Source organism: Babylonia areolata, chromosome 28, assembly GCF_041734735.1.
Source record: "Babylonia areolata isolate BAREFJ2019XMU chromosome 28, ASM4173473v1, whole genome shotgun sequence".
Classification (NCBI taxonomy): Eukaryota; Metazoa; Mollusca; class Gastropoda; order Neogastropoda; family Buccinidae; genus Babylonia; species Babylonia areolata.
In genome coordinates this window covers 27,672,880-27,688,794 of record NC_134903.1, presented here as the reverse complement: position 1 = coordinate 27,688,794, position 15,915 = coordinate 27,672,880, and the positions used below count along the sequence as shown (strand labels likewise).

General features: G+C 46.0%; 1 long non-coding RNA gene across 1 annotated transcript; it reads right to left on the bottom strand.

Moving 5' to 3' along the window:
* Positions 1–10,326: 10,326 nt before the first annotated feature.
* On the bottom strand, positions 10,327–13,985 carry LOC143302042 (uncharacterized). Its single transcript, XR_013057872.1, has 2 exons — positions 12,929–13,985; positions 10,327–12,636 (listed from the first exon to the last, which is right to left on the bottom strand). It is a non-coding gene; the product is annotated as an uncharacterized LOC143302042 (long non-coding RNA).
* Between the last annotated feature and the right edge of the window lie 1,930 nt (positions 13,986–15,915).

Genomic DNA, 15,915 nt, shown 5'->3' with positions numbered 1-15,915 from the left:
GTGTGTGTGTTGTTGTTGTTGGTGGTGGTGTATGTTGGTGGTGGTGGTGGTGGTGTATGTGTGTGTGTGTGTTGTTGGTGGTGGTGGTGTATGTGTGTGTGTGTGTTGTTGGTGGTGGTGGTGGTGGTGGTGTATGTGTGTGTGTTGTTGTTGGTGGTGGTGGTGGTGTATGTGTGTGTTGTTGTTGGTGGTGGTGGTGGTGGTGGTGGTGTATGTGTGTGTGTGTTGTTGGTGGTGGTGGTGTATGTGTGTGTGTGTTGTTGGTGGTGGTGGTGTATGTGTGTGTGTGTTGTTGTTGGTGGTGGTGGTGGTGTATGTGTGTGTGTGTTGTTGTTGTTGTTGGTGGTGGTGTGTGTGTTGTTGTTGGTGGTGGTGGTGTATGTGTGTGTGTGTTGTTGTTGTTGGTGGTGGTGGTGTATGTGTTGTTGTTGGTGGTGGTGGTGTATGTGCATGTGTTGTTGTTGTTGCTGTTGGTGGTGGTGGTGGTGTATGTGTGTGTTGCTGTTGTTGGTGGTGGTGGAGTATGTGTGTGTGTGTGTTGTTGTTGGTGGTGTATGTGTGTGTTGTTGTTGGTGGTGGTGGTGGTGTATGTGTGTGTGGTTTTGTGTGTGTGTTTGTGTGTGCGTGTGGTTGTTGTTGTTGTTGTTGTTGTGTGGTGGTGGTGGTGGTGGTGGGATGTGTGTGTGCATGCATGCGTGTGTGTGTGTGTGTGTGTTGGAAGGCCACAAGTCAAAGTGTCAAAGTTCAAGTCGGCCTGACATCCAAATCTTCCTCCCCCCCCACCCTTCCCCTCGGAGACGGACGTTCATTGGCAAGTTTCCTGTTTAGTGAAACTGATATCACAGAAGTTTGGCTGATTTAGCATTTGTGCTGCAGAAATGTTTTCAAGAGTGGCTCATTATTCAATATATAAAGAGAGAACATGTGTCTGTGTTTTCCAGAGTGGTCTGTTACCCAATATATATAGAGAGAAAAATGTGTATGTGTTTTCAGAGTAACCTGTTATTCAACTTATCTGTCCATATATATATGTATGTATATATATATTTGTATGTATATATATATATATATATAGAGAGAGAGAGAGAGAGAATTGTGTTTTCAAGAGTCCTCATCTATCCAGTATAAATAAAGAGAGAGAAATATGTCTCTGTTTCGAAGAGTGCCCTGTTATCCAATATATAAAAAGAGAAAAATGTGTATGTGTTTTTGAGAGTGGCTTGTCATCAAAAATATTATGAAGAGAGAGAAAAACTTGTCTGTGTTGGAGAGAATAATGAGAATGTATTTATACTTTGCGTTTTCAGACTGCCACTTTAACAACAAGAAATTGTTTAGAACGCAAGGTTGGAGCAATTTTTTTTTCAACGACAGAAATGTCTTTTTCTTGCCGATGAAGACTTAAAAGAGGGCTTACTGTGTGTATAAAAATAATTTCACATATCATGTTTCTGCAAACAACTTGAAAAAAAAAAGAAAAAAAAAGAAGAAGTATTTTGCTTATATTGTAAATTTGTTTTTGTGAAAGTATTTTGCACAAATTCTTTGTTGTGGAAGCATTTTGCATACACTGAATTCTTTAATATTGAAAGCATTTTGCATACTGAATTAATTTTGTTGTTGTGAAAACATTTTGCGTGCGTTTGTATCATTGTGAAAGCATTTTGTGTACACTAAGCTCATTTCTGTGAAAGCATTTTGTGTACACTAAGCTCATTTCTGTGAAAGCATTTTGTGTACACTAAGCTCATTTATTTGAAAGCATTTTGTGTGCACTAAGCTCATTTATGTGAAAGCATTTTGTGTACACTAAGCTCATTTATGTGAAAGCATTTTGTGTACACTGAGCTCATTTATGTGAAAGCATTTTGTGTACACTGAGCTCATTTATTTGAAAGCATTTTGTGTAAACTGAGCTCATTTATGTGAAAGCATTTTGTGTACACTAAGCTCATTTATGTGAAAGCATTTTGTGTACACTAAGCTCATTTAGGTATGTGAAAGCATTTTGTGTACACTGAGCTCATTTATGTGAAAGCATTTTGCGTACACTGAGCTCATTTATGTGAAAGCATTTTGTGTGCACTAAGCTCATTTATTTGAAAGCATTTTGTGTACACTAAGCTCATTTCTGTGAAAGCATTTTGTGTACACTAAGCTCATTTATGTGAAAGCATTTTGTGTACACTGAGCTCATTTATGTGAAAGCATTTTGTGTACACTAAGCTCATTTATGTGAAAGCATTTTGCATACACTGAAAATTTTTTTTGTGAAAGCATTTTGCATACACCAACTTCAATTTTGTGAAAGCATTTCACATTCACTGAATTCGTGTATGTGCAGCCTTTACTTTGAAATGATAATTTTGCTGTACATTTTGGCCTCAGCTGTTGCTTTCTTTTTGATTGAATTAAATTGGCATTCCAAACAGCTGTTTCATGCCTCAATTCATTTTTCCCAGAGTGCTGCAACTATTTTGTTTGAGAACAGTTGGGTTTTTTTTTTTTTTCCAGGAATGAAATTAATATTGAGAGATGTGTATACATGTACACTTGTTTTCAGAGTGGAATATTTGTGCTTTGAGAGGGTTGGAAAATGTATTCAATAAAATAATCAGTATCTATATAGCGCTGAATCTTGTGCAGAGACAAATCCAAGCTCTTTCACACCAGTCATACACATGCTTAACTCTGAACTGGGGAAACTGAAAACAAGGAAGAGGCAGGGGAGAGAGGCTGTCTTGGGAAGAGGTGGGTTTTAACTCACTCAGTACGGCCAGTCCTCTCTTCTCCTCTACACAGACCCCTCGGATGTCCAGTGGGTGTCTGAATGACCCAACCTTTAGCTTCCGTCGTCAGAATTGTGGTATTCTTTGTCAACATTCACGTCTTCAGTATAAGAGCCTTCCGCTTGCAATATTTTGATGATGGTAACTGGGGTGAAACGCTGTTAACGACATCTCTTTCGCCGTTCGTATGGAGAGAGTTAAGGCCAGACATGAAAGAGCTGAGTGGGGGGACCCCACAAAGTGAAGGAGGGAGCTCATTGCAAAAGGAAGGTACAGAGAGAGAGTGGCAGCCCACAGGCGGTGGGGTGTTTGAATGTGGGTATGCGTAAACAGTGGATCTGAAGCTGGTTGTAAAGAGCGAGATGGGGTCTAGAGGTGAAGGTAGCCACAGAGATAGGAAGGGGCAGATTTGTGAATAGATTTATGAGTGCAGATCTTAGATTAGTCTGTATAAGATGGAACCAATGACACTAAAATCATTTACACACTATTTACACTGAAATAAAATGTGTGTGTGTCAAAAGTGATGAGAGCTGTGTGGTAGTTTAATGGTGACCTCAAATGAAATGTGATTGTGCTGGGTAGGTTGAGAGATGTGATTGTGCTGGGCAGGTTGAGAGATGTGATTGTGCTGGGCAGGTTGAGAGATGTGATTGTGCTGGGTAGGTTGAGAGATGTGATTGTGCTGGGTAGGTTGAGAGATGTGATTGTGCTGGGTAGGTTGAGATGTGATTGTGCTGGGTAGGTTGAGAGATGTGATTGTGCTGGGTAGGTTGAGATGTGATTGTGCTGGGTAGGTTGAGAGATGTGATTGTGCTGGGTAGGTTGAGAGATGTGATTGTGCTGGGCAGGTTGAGAGATGTGATTGTGCTGGGCAGGTTGAGAGATGTGATTGTGCTGGGTAGGTTGAGATGTGATTGTGCTGGGTAGGCTGAGAGATGTGATTGTGCTGGGCAGGTTGAGATGTGATTGTGCTGGGTAGGCTGAGATGTGATTGTGCTGGGTAGGCTGAGATGTGATTGTGCTGGGTAGGCTGAGAGACATGTAGATGTACCTCAAGTTCTTTTTCAGGCTGTCATTTGTGTTGAAAGATATATAACAGCGTATCTTTTTCAAAAAGGAAAAACTTTGTGTCGAGATGTTTGGAGGGTGTGGGTCTATACAGTGGACTTCGGATACACCGCCGGGGCCAGCATTTGGGTGTCCTTATAAGCGAGGGTTCTTATAAGCATACCTCGGATATGAGGTCAGTTGTGCTAGTGTGTGTTCTTATAACCAAGGAAAGAAGAAAATATTGTGGACAAGCTAAAAAGAGTCGTATATCGACCTCTAATGGTCTGTGTGCGTGCGTGCGTGCGTGTGTGCGTGTGTGTGTGTGTGTCCACGGCAATCTCTTGCTTGTTTAAGCCTTTGCGTCAATGAAGTGGAACTTGCTGGTTGGCTTGATCTCGATGCAATATAGTTTACTTCTTTTGCGTACGTGAAACATAAATTTAATGCAAATAACTCTAGAAGTTATGTAACAATAGCTGTCTTAATGAAAATGAGAGAGAGAGACAGACAGACAGAGAGACAGAGAGAGAGAGAGAGTTACGATCACATTTTGACAAAATGACTTTAAAGAATACAAGGAAATTTATTGGGAGTATACGTATTACAGCCTAAACTACCAGACCGATTCACTTTCTCGCCGCCATCCTTTCTCAGCAAGGTTCAAGGTTCACTTTATGGCTGGAAGGGGGTGGTGGTGCCAGCATCAGTTTTGTTGCACGCAGCGCGGCTTCACGCAGCAGCGGAGTTTGCCTTCTCTCTTTTTACGTTTTCTGCCCACACCCACACACACCTACCCGCACGAAACAACCCAAGAACGCGCCAATGCACAGGTCTAAAATATAGATAAGCATGCAAGGGGTAAAAAGTCAGCGGTAAAAAGTCAGTGTCATCAGGATTCTTGGGCGCGTTTTCTGAAACAAATACAGTTTCACAGAGCATCATTTCTTTTTTCTATGTTGTTTGGTATACGTAGGAATAGAGTGGGGTGGCATTAAACAAACAAACAAAGGGGTGGGCGAGGTCTGGATTATGCCTGTCCCTCTCGAAAGTAAAATAATCTGCCACGAGAGAGAGAGAGAGAGAGAGAGAGGGAGGAAGGGAGAGGGAATGTGTGTGTGTGTGTGTGTGAGAGAGAGAGAGAGAGAGAGAGAGAGAGAGAGATCAATTACCTTTTCACAGAGAACCACTCCAACAAAGCAGAGTCAACAGTGCGATGTTCGGAGCCTCTTGCACGCTTTCTGGAAAGCTCAGTCTTGCTGCTTTCAAACTGCCCAACGTATTTGGCTTTTTCTCTTACGATGTTGAGCAAAGTCGTCCTCGGAACTTTCATTTCATCAGCGATGAGACTTTTGCTTTTCTGAGGGTTACGCTCGACCTCTCTAATTATTTCGATTTTTTGTTGGAGAGACAATGCTTTTCTCTTACGCTCCGCCATCTTGTAGAAGAAATGTTTCTTGGAAATTCTGGGAAATGAAACGAAACGAAAATGAACCGAGCATAACTTCTACTTTCGGTTCTTATATCCGAGGGGAGGTCGTGTTGGGAACAAACAGATGGTGTCTTTACAAGCGAGGGTTCCAAAAATAGAATAATCGCAGACTTCCTAGAAATGATCATTCCTACTTGCGGTTCTTATATCCGAGGAAAGTTTGATGTGGGGACCTAGCAAGTGCTGTCCATATAAGCGATGAACCCTATATCAGAGGGTTCTTCTATGCGAGTTTTAATAAGTGATCACAAAGAACAACTTTGGCAGGGACCTGCTTTGGGGTGTCCCTATAAGCGATGGTTCTTATATCGGAGGTCCTTATAAGTGGAGTCCACTGTAACAACTTGGTTTCTGTGCAGATAATGTATTTCAAAAGTGTTTGGAGACATGTGGTGGTGGTGGTGTGTCCATCGAGATCGATGATGACCATCGTTGTCATCCAGCTGGGGGATGGGGGGAGGGTGGTGGTGGGGTGGGGGGGAGGATGCTCATGAGTCTATCTGTGAATGCGCAGATGGCTGAATAGTCCAATCTGCGCACGAAATGTTCGCTGACAGTTGGGGCAGACAAAGACAGGCATATCATTGTCAGGGAGCTTGTTTGCCCGTGACTTTCTGGCCTGCCTCTTCTGAACAGCTGCTGCAGTCCTGTTGGCCTCGCACAACTTGGCGCCTTTGTGCACAGCAGCGCGCCATTTGTCACGGTCCACTGCAGATTCCTCCCAGGAGTCAGGGTTGATATCAAACGCTTTAAGAGAGACTTTCAGAGTATCTCTGAAGCGCTTCTTCTGACCTCCGTGTGATCTCTTCCCTTGTTGCAGCTCGCCATAGAAGAGCCTTTTGGGCAGCCGATGGTCTGGCATGCGCGCCACGTGTCCAGCCCAGCAAAGCTGGGACTGCATCGGGATGGTGAAGATGCTGGGAAGGGTGGCTTTTGCGAGCACCTCTGTGTCTGGGGTCCTGTCTTGCCACTTGATGTTCAGTAGCTTCCTGAGGCATGTTGTGTGGAAGTGGTTCAGCTTCTTGGCATGTCGTTGGTACACTGTCCAAGTTTCGCAGGCGTACAGTAGTGTGGGGAGAACTACTGCTCTGTAGACCTTTAGCTTGGTCTCAAGACTAATGCCTCTTCTGTTCCAGACATTTGCACTGAGTCTGCCAAAAGTTGCGCTTGCTCTTGCAATCCTGACGTTCACTTCATCGTCGATGGTCGCATTTCGTGACAGTGTGCTGCCAAGGTATGTGAACCGCTCCACCGCACTGAGTCTCTGACCGTTGACTGTGATGTTGGGCTCAACATAGGGTTTCCCTGGGGCTGGCTGATGAAGAACTTCAGTTTTCCTCGTGCTGATGGTAAGGCCGAAGTTCCTGCTGGCAGTGGCAAACTTGTCGACGCTGAGTTGCATGTCAGCTTCAGATCCAGCGTTGTGGGCACAATCATCAGCAAACAAAAAGTCTCTGATGATGTCTGTCATGACCTTCGTTTTTGCTTGAAGCCTTCTGAGGTTAAACAACTTGCCATCTGTTCGGTACTTTAGGCCGATTCCAACATCGCCATCTCTGAAGGCATCAGTAAGCATTGCAGAGAACATGAGGCTGAACAGCGTTGGAGCCAGGACACAGCCTTGCTTGACACCATTTGTGACAGCAAAAGGAGCAGATGTTTCGCCATTGTCCTGGACTCGAGCCTGCATGCCTTCATGGAATTGGCTGACCAAGGAAATAAATTTCCGAGGGCATCCGTACTTGGCCATGATCTTCCACAGTCCCTCTCAACTCACGGTGTCGAAGGCCTTAGTGAGGTGGAGAACAGATCAGCATTTTGCTCCCGACATTTCTCTTGCAGCTGCCTTGCAGCAAACACCATGTCGGTGGTTCCGCGCTCTTTCCGGAATCCACATTGGCTCTCAGGCAAATGACCTTGGTCAAGGTGTGCTGTGAGGCGGTTTAGTAGGATCCTGGCAAGTATCTTGCCTGCGATGGAGAGCAAGGAAATGCCCCGATGGTTATCACAGGCTTGCCCGTTCCCCTTTCGCTTGTACAAGTGAATGATAGATGCATCTTTGAAATCCTGGGGGATTGTCTCTTCTTTCCACATGAGTGAGTACAGCTGATGGAGCTTCTCAGTCAGCACAGTGCCTCCATCCTTGTAGACCTCTGCTGGTATGGAGTCTGAGCCAGGTGCTTTGCCACTGGATAGCAGACGGATTGCTTTCTGGGTCTCAAGAAGTGTTGGCGGATCGTCCAGTGCTTCGTTGATGGGGACTTGTGGGAGACGGTCTACGGCTTCATCATTTATGGAGGAAGGGCGATTTAAGACACTGTTGAAGTGCTCAGCCCAGCGTTCGAGAATTTTCTCCTCGGTGATCAAGGTATTCCCATCTGCACTGAGGAGGGGGGATGATCTGAGGATGTGGGGCCGGACTTCTTTTAAGGCATCATAGAACCTCTTCATATCGTGCCTGTCAGCATATCCCTGGATCTCATCAGCTTTGTCACTCAGCCACTTATCCTGCATCTGGCGTAACTTTTGCTGAACAGTCCCTGTGGATGGCATCGTACGCATCCTTTTTTGATGTGGACTTTGGGTTGCTCAGGTAGGCTTGATGCAGACGGCGTTTCTCATCCAGAAGCTGCTTGATTTCATCACAGTTTTCATCAAACCAGTCTTTGTGCTTTCTGGTCATGGGTCCCAGGGTCTCTGAAGCTGTACTATAGATTAGCTCACGCAGGGTCCTCCAGTCAGACTCCACATTCTGGTTGTCCAGAGAGGCGGATTCCAGACGATCTTCCAGCAGCTCCACAAAGGACTGTTTGATGGTGATGTTATTCAGCTTAGCGATGTTGAGCTGTTTTGGAGCCTTCTGGCCTTGGGGGCGTCTCTTGGGCTGGATTCGAATATTCAGCTTCGAGACTACAAGGCGATGGTCTGTCCAACACTCGGCGCCGCACATGGTCTTTGTTACACGTACATCTTGCCTATCCCTTTTCCTGACGATGACGTAATCGATGAGATGCCAGTGCTTTGAGCAAGGGTGCATCCATGACGTCCTGTTACGGGTAGGGAGGCAGAAAACTGTGTTGGTTATCAGCAGTTCGTGCTCTGCACAAGTCTGAAGCAAAAGCAATCCATTTGGGTTGCAGTAGCCCACACCGTGCTTTCCAATCACTCCATCCCAGGAGATGTAGTCAGAGCCAACTCTAGCATTGAAGTCCCCAAGAATGATGAGCTTGTCTGCTTTAGGGATAGCAGCAATGACAGAGTGAAGGTCCTCGTAGAACTTCGCCTTCACTTCATCCGGGTTGGTCATGGTTGGGGCGTAGGCACTGACAATGGTGAGGTGCTTCTGGCCAGATGCCAGTGGGAGTTTCATGGTCATAAGCCTATCGTTGACTCCCTTTGGGATTCCAGCTAGCTTGCCGACAAGTGCTGTTTTTACTGCAAAACCAACGCCAGCCTCACGTCGCTCTTCGCTTCCTCGTCCACTCCAGAAGGTGTGACCAGATCCCCGTTCACAGAGCTCGCCTTCGCCTGCAAGCCGAGTCTCACTCAAGGCTGCGATGTCAATGTTGTATCTGGCGAGTTCGGATGCAACTAGTGCTGTTCTCCTTTGGGGTCTGTCCATGTTATCTCTGTCCAGGAGAGTCCTTATGTTCAAGCACCAATGGTGAGAGGAACGATTCTTGTTTTTTTCTTTTCTTTCTTTTTTGTTTCGACCGCTGATGTAGGGTCCCCCGCCAGCCGCGGTATGCTGGCCAGGGTGATATGGAGCAGGCAATTTTTTTTAGGGCACCTTTTCTAGCCCCTTCCTCATGCCAGGGAGGTGAGCAGTGCATTCCTAAAAAGGGCTGCTCAGACGGCTGCCAAGCTCCATCGCTGCTCCTGTCGACGAAGAACGACCCTATAGCCTGAGCCGCCTGCGTGCAGGTCTGCGGTTGCGACTGCCAGTGTACCCACACCTGTCGTTTCGTCGCTCGCCTGTCGCCACAGGACTTGGGGGTGATGAAATGATGAAGGATGAAAGGTCATTTTGGATGACTGATGACTTGCGCGATGAGTTTGTTTAAAGTGAAGAGGAGTTGCGCAACGTCGACCTCACTCTCTCGTCCGGGTCCACCAATTTCCAGTGGCAAGACTAAGTCGAGACGACTGGAGGATGAGCACGGATGCAGTGGATGACCAAGATATCCTTTCGGTGTCTCATCTTGCTCTCTGCACTCCACAATGCGTTGCTGTAACCGCCTTCCTCTCCGTTGAACCGATAGGTTTCTTCCGCAGATTCTGCCGGATCCAGACTTCGCATGCGTGGGTAGACACACCCCGGGGGCCAACTGCGTGTGGCATGCACACAGCACAGTGGAGCTAGATGGCCGTCGGTGGCTCTCCTGAGCCGACGCCCTTTCATGGATCTCCATAAGGGTGTCTAGCCACCCGCCTCACCAGTCCCGGAAGGGAGCAGTGGGAGTGCCGGTTTAGTCGCCGGCAACCCGACCCTGAACAGGTTGTACTGGATTACAGGTTACCAGTAGCAGATCTAATGACCTGACCTGACCTCATTGGAGACATGTAATTTAGATTCAACCAACACAACCATCATTTTCCCTCAGCACACTGGTTCAAATCACATGCCCACCAGCATTGTCTCCCTCACCACCAGACCTTGAGTGGTGGTCTGGATGCTAGTCATTGGCATGAGACTCTAAACAAAAGTCAAGTGTGTAGCATGCATTTAGTGCACATAAAAGAACCCACTGCAACATAAGGGTTGTGCCTGGCAAAATTACGTAAAAAAGGACCATTTTGATAGGAAAACAAATCTGCAAGCAGAAAAGAAAAAGAAAAAAAAAGCGGGTGGTGCTGTGCACTGGAGTGAGTCACTCTTCTCTGTGAGAACAAACATGAATTTCCACACAGAGAAATCTGTTGAGACAGTAATACAACACAACACTTTCCCTCCTCACGACAACGCACACTGCCATCAGTAACAAGACACTGCCGTCACATGATATGGACTTTATTTCCAATACCATCCATTACTACACCATCTACACCGTCCAACAGAGTACAGAAGATGGACACAAAATAGACTACAGTCGACAATACAATCATGTTGAGACAAAACGCTTGTCAGTACACGAGCCATGAGAACAGCTGAGAACGTTATGAAAACATGACACTGAAAACATTAACCAACAACACAATCCATCAGGCAATTTTATTTATTACTTAAAAGAGACGCAATACACACAATGTGGATTTGGACAAGTATGGACTGACTTCCATCACCCCATTCACACACCAGGACACTATGCAACCAGCCTGAGAGAAATAGTTGTTAAAAAAAAATTTTTTTTCAGTGAATTGTTCTCACTTTGGACATAATAAAGCCCCACAATAAAGAGTGTCTGGAGGTCAGAATTTGGAGTTTTAAAAAGAAAAAGAAAAAAATTAAGTAGGATGTATCTTCGTCAGTCCGGAAAACACCAACACTTGTACTTGACTGAGGGGAACAGAAGTTTCAGAAATGTTTATAATGTTGACATCCATGGATCTTGTTTATGGTCCATCTGAAACTTTCCATACATCAGGGCTGGCTACTTTCCAGCAAAACAAAACAAAACCAAAAAACAACCAACCAACCAAACAAAAAACCCACCCATTTACTTTCAAGACATAGCAGTTACTGTAATTTGCTGCATGTGTACGTGAATAACAACAACAAAACATGCCCTTCATAGGAATTTGGGACATAATATACCTCCCAAAAGGTTGCATTCGTGCATATACACTATGGTATTAAATAATTGCACATGAACACAATGTGTTCCCAACAGACTCCGAAAAGAGAGATGAACAACCCCCCTACGCTGACCATGCACACACCACAAAGAGAACAGGACAGGGACCCAGTTTTCATGACATGACAACACATCTAACTCCACTGGCCACACAGCAAAAGGGTCTCCGTAGTGTGGTGTCAATGGTGGGTGTAGGAAAAATGATCATAAATAATATAGAATAAAAATGATTAAAAAAATAATGCCCCTGAGTTCCAAACATGTATTATTACAAATGCCTAAGCCTACCACAGTAAGAAGCAATACAAAGATAACTGCTAATGCACACTGTCAACAATGCTGTGAAAACTAAAGATAATTCAACACGAGGGAAACATCTGCTGATAACATTCTGAAAATGAAGAAACAAGTATGTAATGAACAAATCATTGGCCCATTATATAGGTATTTCAATATTGATCATACATCTTAAAACTATTATAAAAAAAAAACACAACAAAAAAGAGTGAGTTTGTTGCCAAGTTTCAGCACCACCCATCACACTAATTTCCGAGGTCTTTTACAAATGAAAACATGGTAGTGTCTTTTGTTATTCATATCCCAGGTGAGGTCACAGGACCGAAACACTGGAAATATCGGTCCCTGATAACTTGACAAAAAACAGATACAAAAAGGAAATGAAAAAATAATCTGCAAAAATTCTTGGGGGGCTAAACTGGGGAAAAGGATGAGTGGGAGGGAAAACCAGAAATACTGTTACGAATGCCGTGCTGCAGGAAATTCAGATTTATTTCACAATTTGGTATACATGACTGGAAATGCCATACAAAAACAACTGATCCAATTATTCGGATAGGCAGAAAGACTCGACACCTGGAACTAACTGTTCATCAAACTGAACAGCCCCATGCAGGCTGGCAATACGGGTCGAACATGACAAACCAGAGAACAGTGGAGTGTATTGCTGTGATTCTGATCAGACGTCATTCATTTCTGGACATTTCATTGTCTGTCAGCACTAATGACCCCCCCCCCGCCCCCCTCCTAAAACAAACCAAAAACCCTGTCACAATAAACCATCAGAAAGACTGACTTTATCATGTAAATATGAAATCAAGGAACTGTCACTTATAAAGAGAAGCACTACCTTTCAGCCATAATTACAGAAAGTTCATGAACTATTTTTGTTGTTGTTCTGAACTGGAGGTCATAATTTCTTTCTTCTTTTCGTTTTAAAGGCTGCCTCTCAATTAAAATCTGTCAGAAAGTTTTCTTTTCTCACTACTTTACACATATCTGAAAGCAGTATCTCCCTACTTACACTATTTACAATGTGATCAGTCAAGATGTAGATACCTGTGCGTTACTTTGGCGGAACTATAAGTCTAGTTACTGTACCATGGCTTGGATGCAGGGCCAGACTACACAGGGGGCCAGTGGTGACTGGGGCTGGAGAAAAGTGCCCTCCCTCCAGCCTGTCGCCCGGATTGTCACCTGTCATAGCACACACCTGTGTCCACAGTGCATGGGGACCATGACAGTCCCTGACCCAGGGGAACATTGTCACCTGTCATAGCACACACCTGTGTCCACAGTGCATGGGGACCATGACAGTCCCTGACCCAGGGGAACATTGTCACCTGTCATAGCACACACCTGTGTCCACAGTGCATGGGGACCATGACAGTCCCTGACCCAGGGGAACATTGTCACCTGTCATAGCACACACCTGTGTCCACAGTGCATGGGGACCATGACAGTCCCTGACCCAGGGGAACATTGTCACCTGTCATAGCACACACCTGTGTCCACAGTGCATGGGGACCATGACAGTCCCTGACCCAGGGGAAGATGTAACGCACCATTCCAATGTACATACTTTTTTTTCTTCTTTAATGCCACTTCTATTTCATCCATGTTTGTGTGACATTTTATTGAAACGCTCTTTGAGATGTTTTCACGTGATGTATGCATATACCATCAGCATGAAACGGGCGTTTTCAACGACTTGGAAAAAAAAAAGTTTACTCACATCAGCATTCAAAATTGAATGGTACAAATAAGTCTGGCAACTGATGACAACAGTTTAACTTCTAAAATTTCTACTTCATCAAAGAACAGTACTGCACTAATTTCATCTCAACTATTATCTTATACTCAATTTGAATTTGAGCAATAACGTTCAACTACCAAAATAGCTGCTGCAAAAATTATTACAGAAAAAAACCACCACCACTGCACTTCAGAACTTCAAAATAATAACAACAAAAAAACAAAACAGGTATTCTATTTTGGCCTTTGTATTTCATGTCATCAAACACAGTAATAATCTGAAGAAGAAGAAGAAGAAAAAAAAAAAAAAATTGTAGAGAACACAGGATGAATAAAACACCCCAACCCCACAAACACTTCAGACCCCAAAAAACATTTCTCTGGACAAGAAAAAGTCAAAAGGGATCATCATCACCATATTTACAGATCGTCACACACACCAAAGTACAGACACAGGAGAAAGATAGGATTGTCGACAGTCACCGTGATCACTGTGGAGACTTCCTAGTACCGACAGACCATGATGAGACAACTCCCCTTTCCAGGAGTGGAAACAACAGAAGGCACACTACATATCAAGGGTTAAATGCCCCACAGCCTTTTACAACCATCGGGGCAGTGAAATCCTGTCTGCTGCGTCTGGCACTTGGTACAGAAAGGTGGGACCCAGTGAAATCCTGTCCTGCTGCGTCTGGCGCTTGGTACAGAAAGGTGGGACCCAGTGAAATCCTGTCTGCTGCGTCTGGCGCTTGGTACAGAAAGGTGGGACCCAGTGAAATCCTGTCTGCTGCGTCTGGCGCTTGGTACAGAAAGGTGGGACCCAGTGAAATCCTGTCTGCTGCATCTGGCGCTTGGTACAGAAAGGTGGGACCCAGTGAAATCCTGTCTGCTGCGTCTGGCACTTGGTACAGAAAGGTGGGACCCAGTGAAATCCTGTCTGCTGCGTCTGGCGCTTGGTACAGAAATGTGGGACCCAGTGAAATCCTGTCCAGCTGCGTCTGGCGCTTGGTACAGAAAGGTGGGACCCAGTGAAATCCTGTCTGCTGCGTCTGGCACTTGGTACAGAAATGTGGGACCCAGTGAAATCCTATCTGCTGCGTCTGGCACTTGGTACAGAAAGGTGGGACCCAGTGAAATCCTGTCTGCTGCGTCTGGCGCTTGGTACAGAAAGGTGGGACCCAGTGAAATCCTGTCTGCTGCGTCTGGCACTTGGTACAGAAAGGTGGGACCCAGTGAAATCCTATCTGCTGCGTCTGGCACTTGGTACAGAAATGTGGGACCCAGTGAAATCCTGTCTGCTGCGTCTGGCGCTTGGTACAGAAAGGTGGGACCCAGTGAAATCCTGTCTGCTGCGTCTGGCACTTGGTACAGAAATGTGGGACCCAGTGAAATCCTATCTGCTGCGTCTGGCACTTGGTACAGAAATGTGGGACCCAGTGAAATCCTGTCTGCTGCGTCTGGCGCTTGGTACAGAAAGGTGGGACCCAGTGAAATCCTGTCTGCTGCGTCTGGCGCTTGGTACAGAAAGGTGGGACCCAGTGAAATCCTATCTGCTGCGTCTGGCGCTTGGTACAGAAAGGTGGGACCCAGTGAAATCCTATCTGCTGCGTCTGGCGCTTGGTACAGAAAGGTGGGACCCAGTGAAATCCTATCTGCTGCGTCTGGCGCTTGGTACAGAAAGGTGGGACCCAGTGAAATCCTGTCTGCTGCGTCTGGCGCTTGGTACAGAAAGGTGGGACCCAGTGAAATCCTATCTGCTGCGTCTGGCGCTTGGTACAGAAAGGTGGGACCCAGTGAAATCCTGTCTGCTGCGTCTGGCGCTTGGTACAGAAAGGTGGGACCCAGTGAAATCCTATCTGCTGCGTCTGGCGCTTGGTACAGAAAGGTGGGACCCAGTGAAATCCTGTCTGCTGCGTCTGGCGCTTGGTACAGAAAGGTGGGACCCAGTGAAATCCTGTCTGCTGCGTCTGGCGCTTGGTACAGAAAGGTGGGACCCAGTGAAATCCTGTCTGCTGCGTCTGGCGCTTGGTACAGAAAGGTGGGACCCAGTGAAATCCTGTCTGCTGCGTCTGGTGCTTGGTACAGAAAGGTGGGACCCAGTGAAATCCTGTCTGCTGCGTCTGGCGCTTGGTACAGAAAGGTGGGACCCAGTGAAATCCTGTCTGCTGCGTCTGGCGCTTGGTACAGAAAGGTGGGACCCAGTGAAATCCTGTCTGCTGCGTCTGGCGCTTGGTACAGAAAGGTGGGACCCAGTGAAATCCTGTCCACTACGTCTGGCGCTTGGGACAGAAATGTGGGACCCAGTGAAATCCTGTCCAGCTACGTCTGGCGCTTGGTACAGAAAGGTGGGACCCAGTGAAATCCTGTCCACTACGTCTGGCGCTTGGTACAGAAATGTGGGGCCCAGTGAAATCCTGTCTGCTGCGTCTGGCGCTTGGTACAGAAAGGTGGGACCCAGTGAAATCCTGTCCACTACGTCTGGCGCTTGGGACAGAAATGTGGGACCCAGTGAAATCCTGTCCACTGCCTTTCCCCAAGACACAGCATGCTGAAACACAGCCTCTAACCCTGCTCACTGAATCAGGAGAGTGAAGTGCCTTTCCCAGGGACACAGCATGCTGAAACACAGCCTCTAACCCTGCTCACTGAATCAGGAGAGTGAAGTGCCTTTCTCAGGGACACAGCATGCTGAAACACAGCCTCTAACCCTGCTCACTGAATCAGGAGAGTGGAGTGC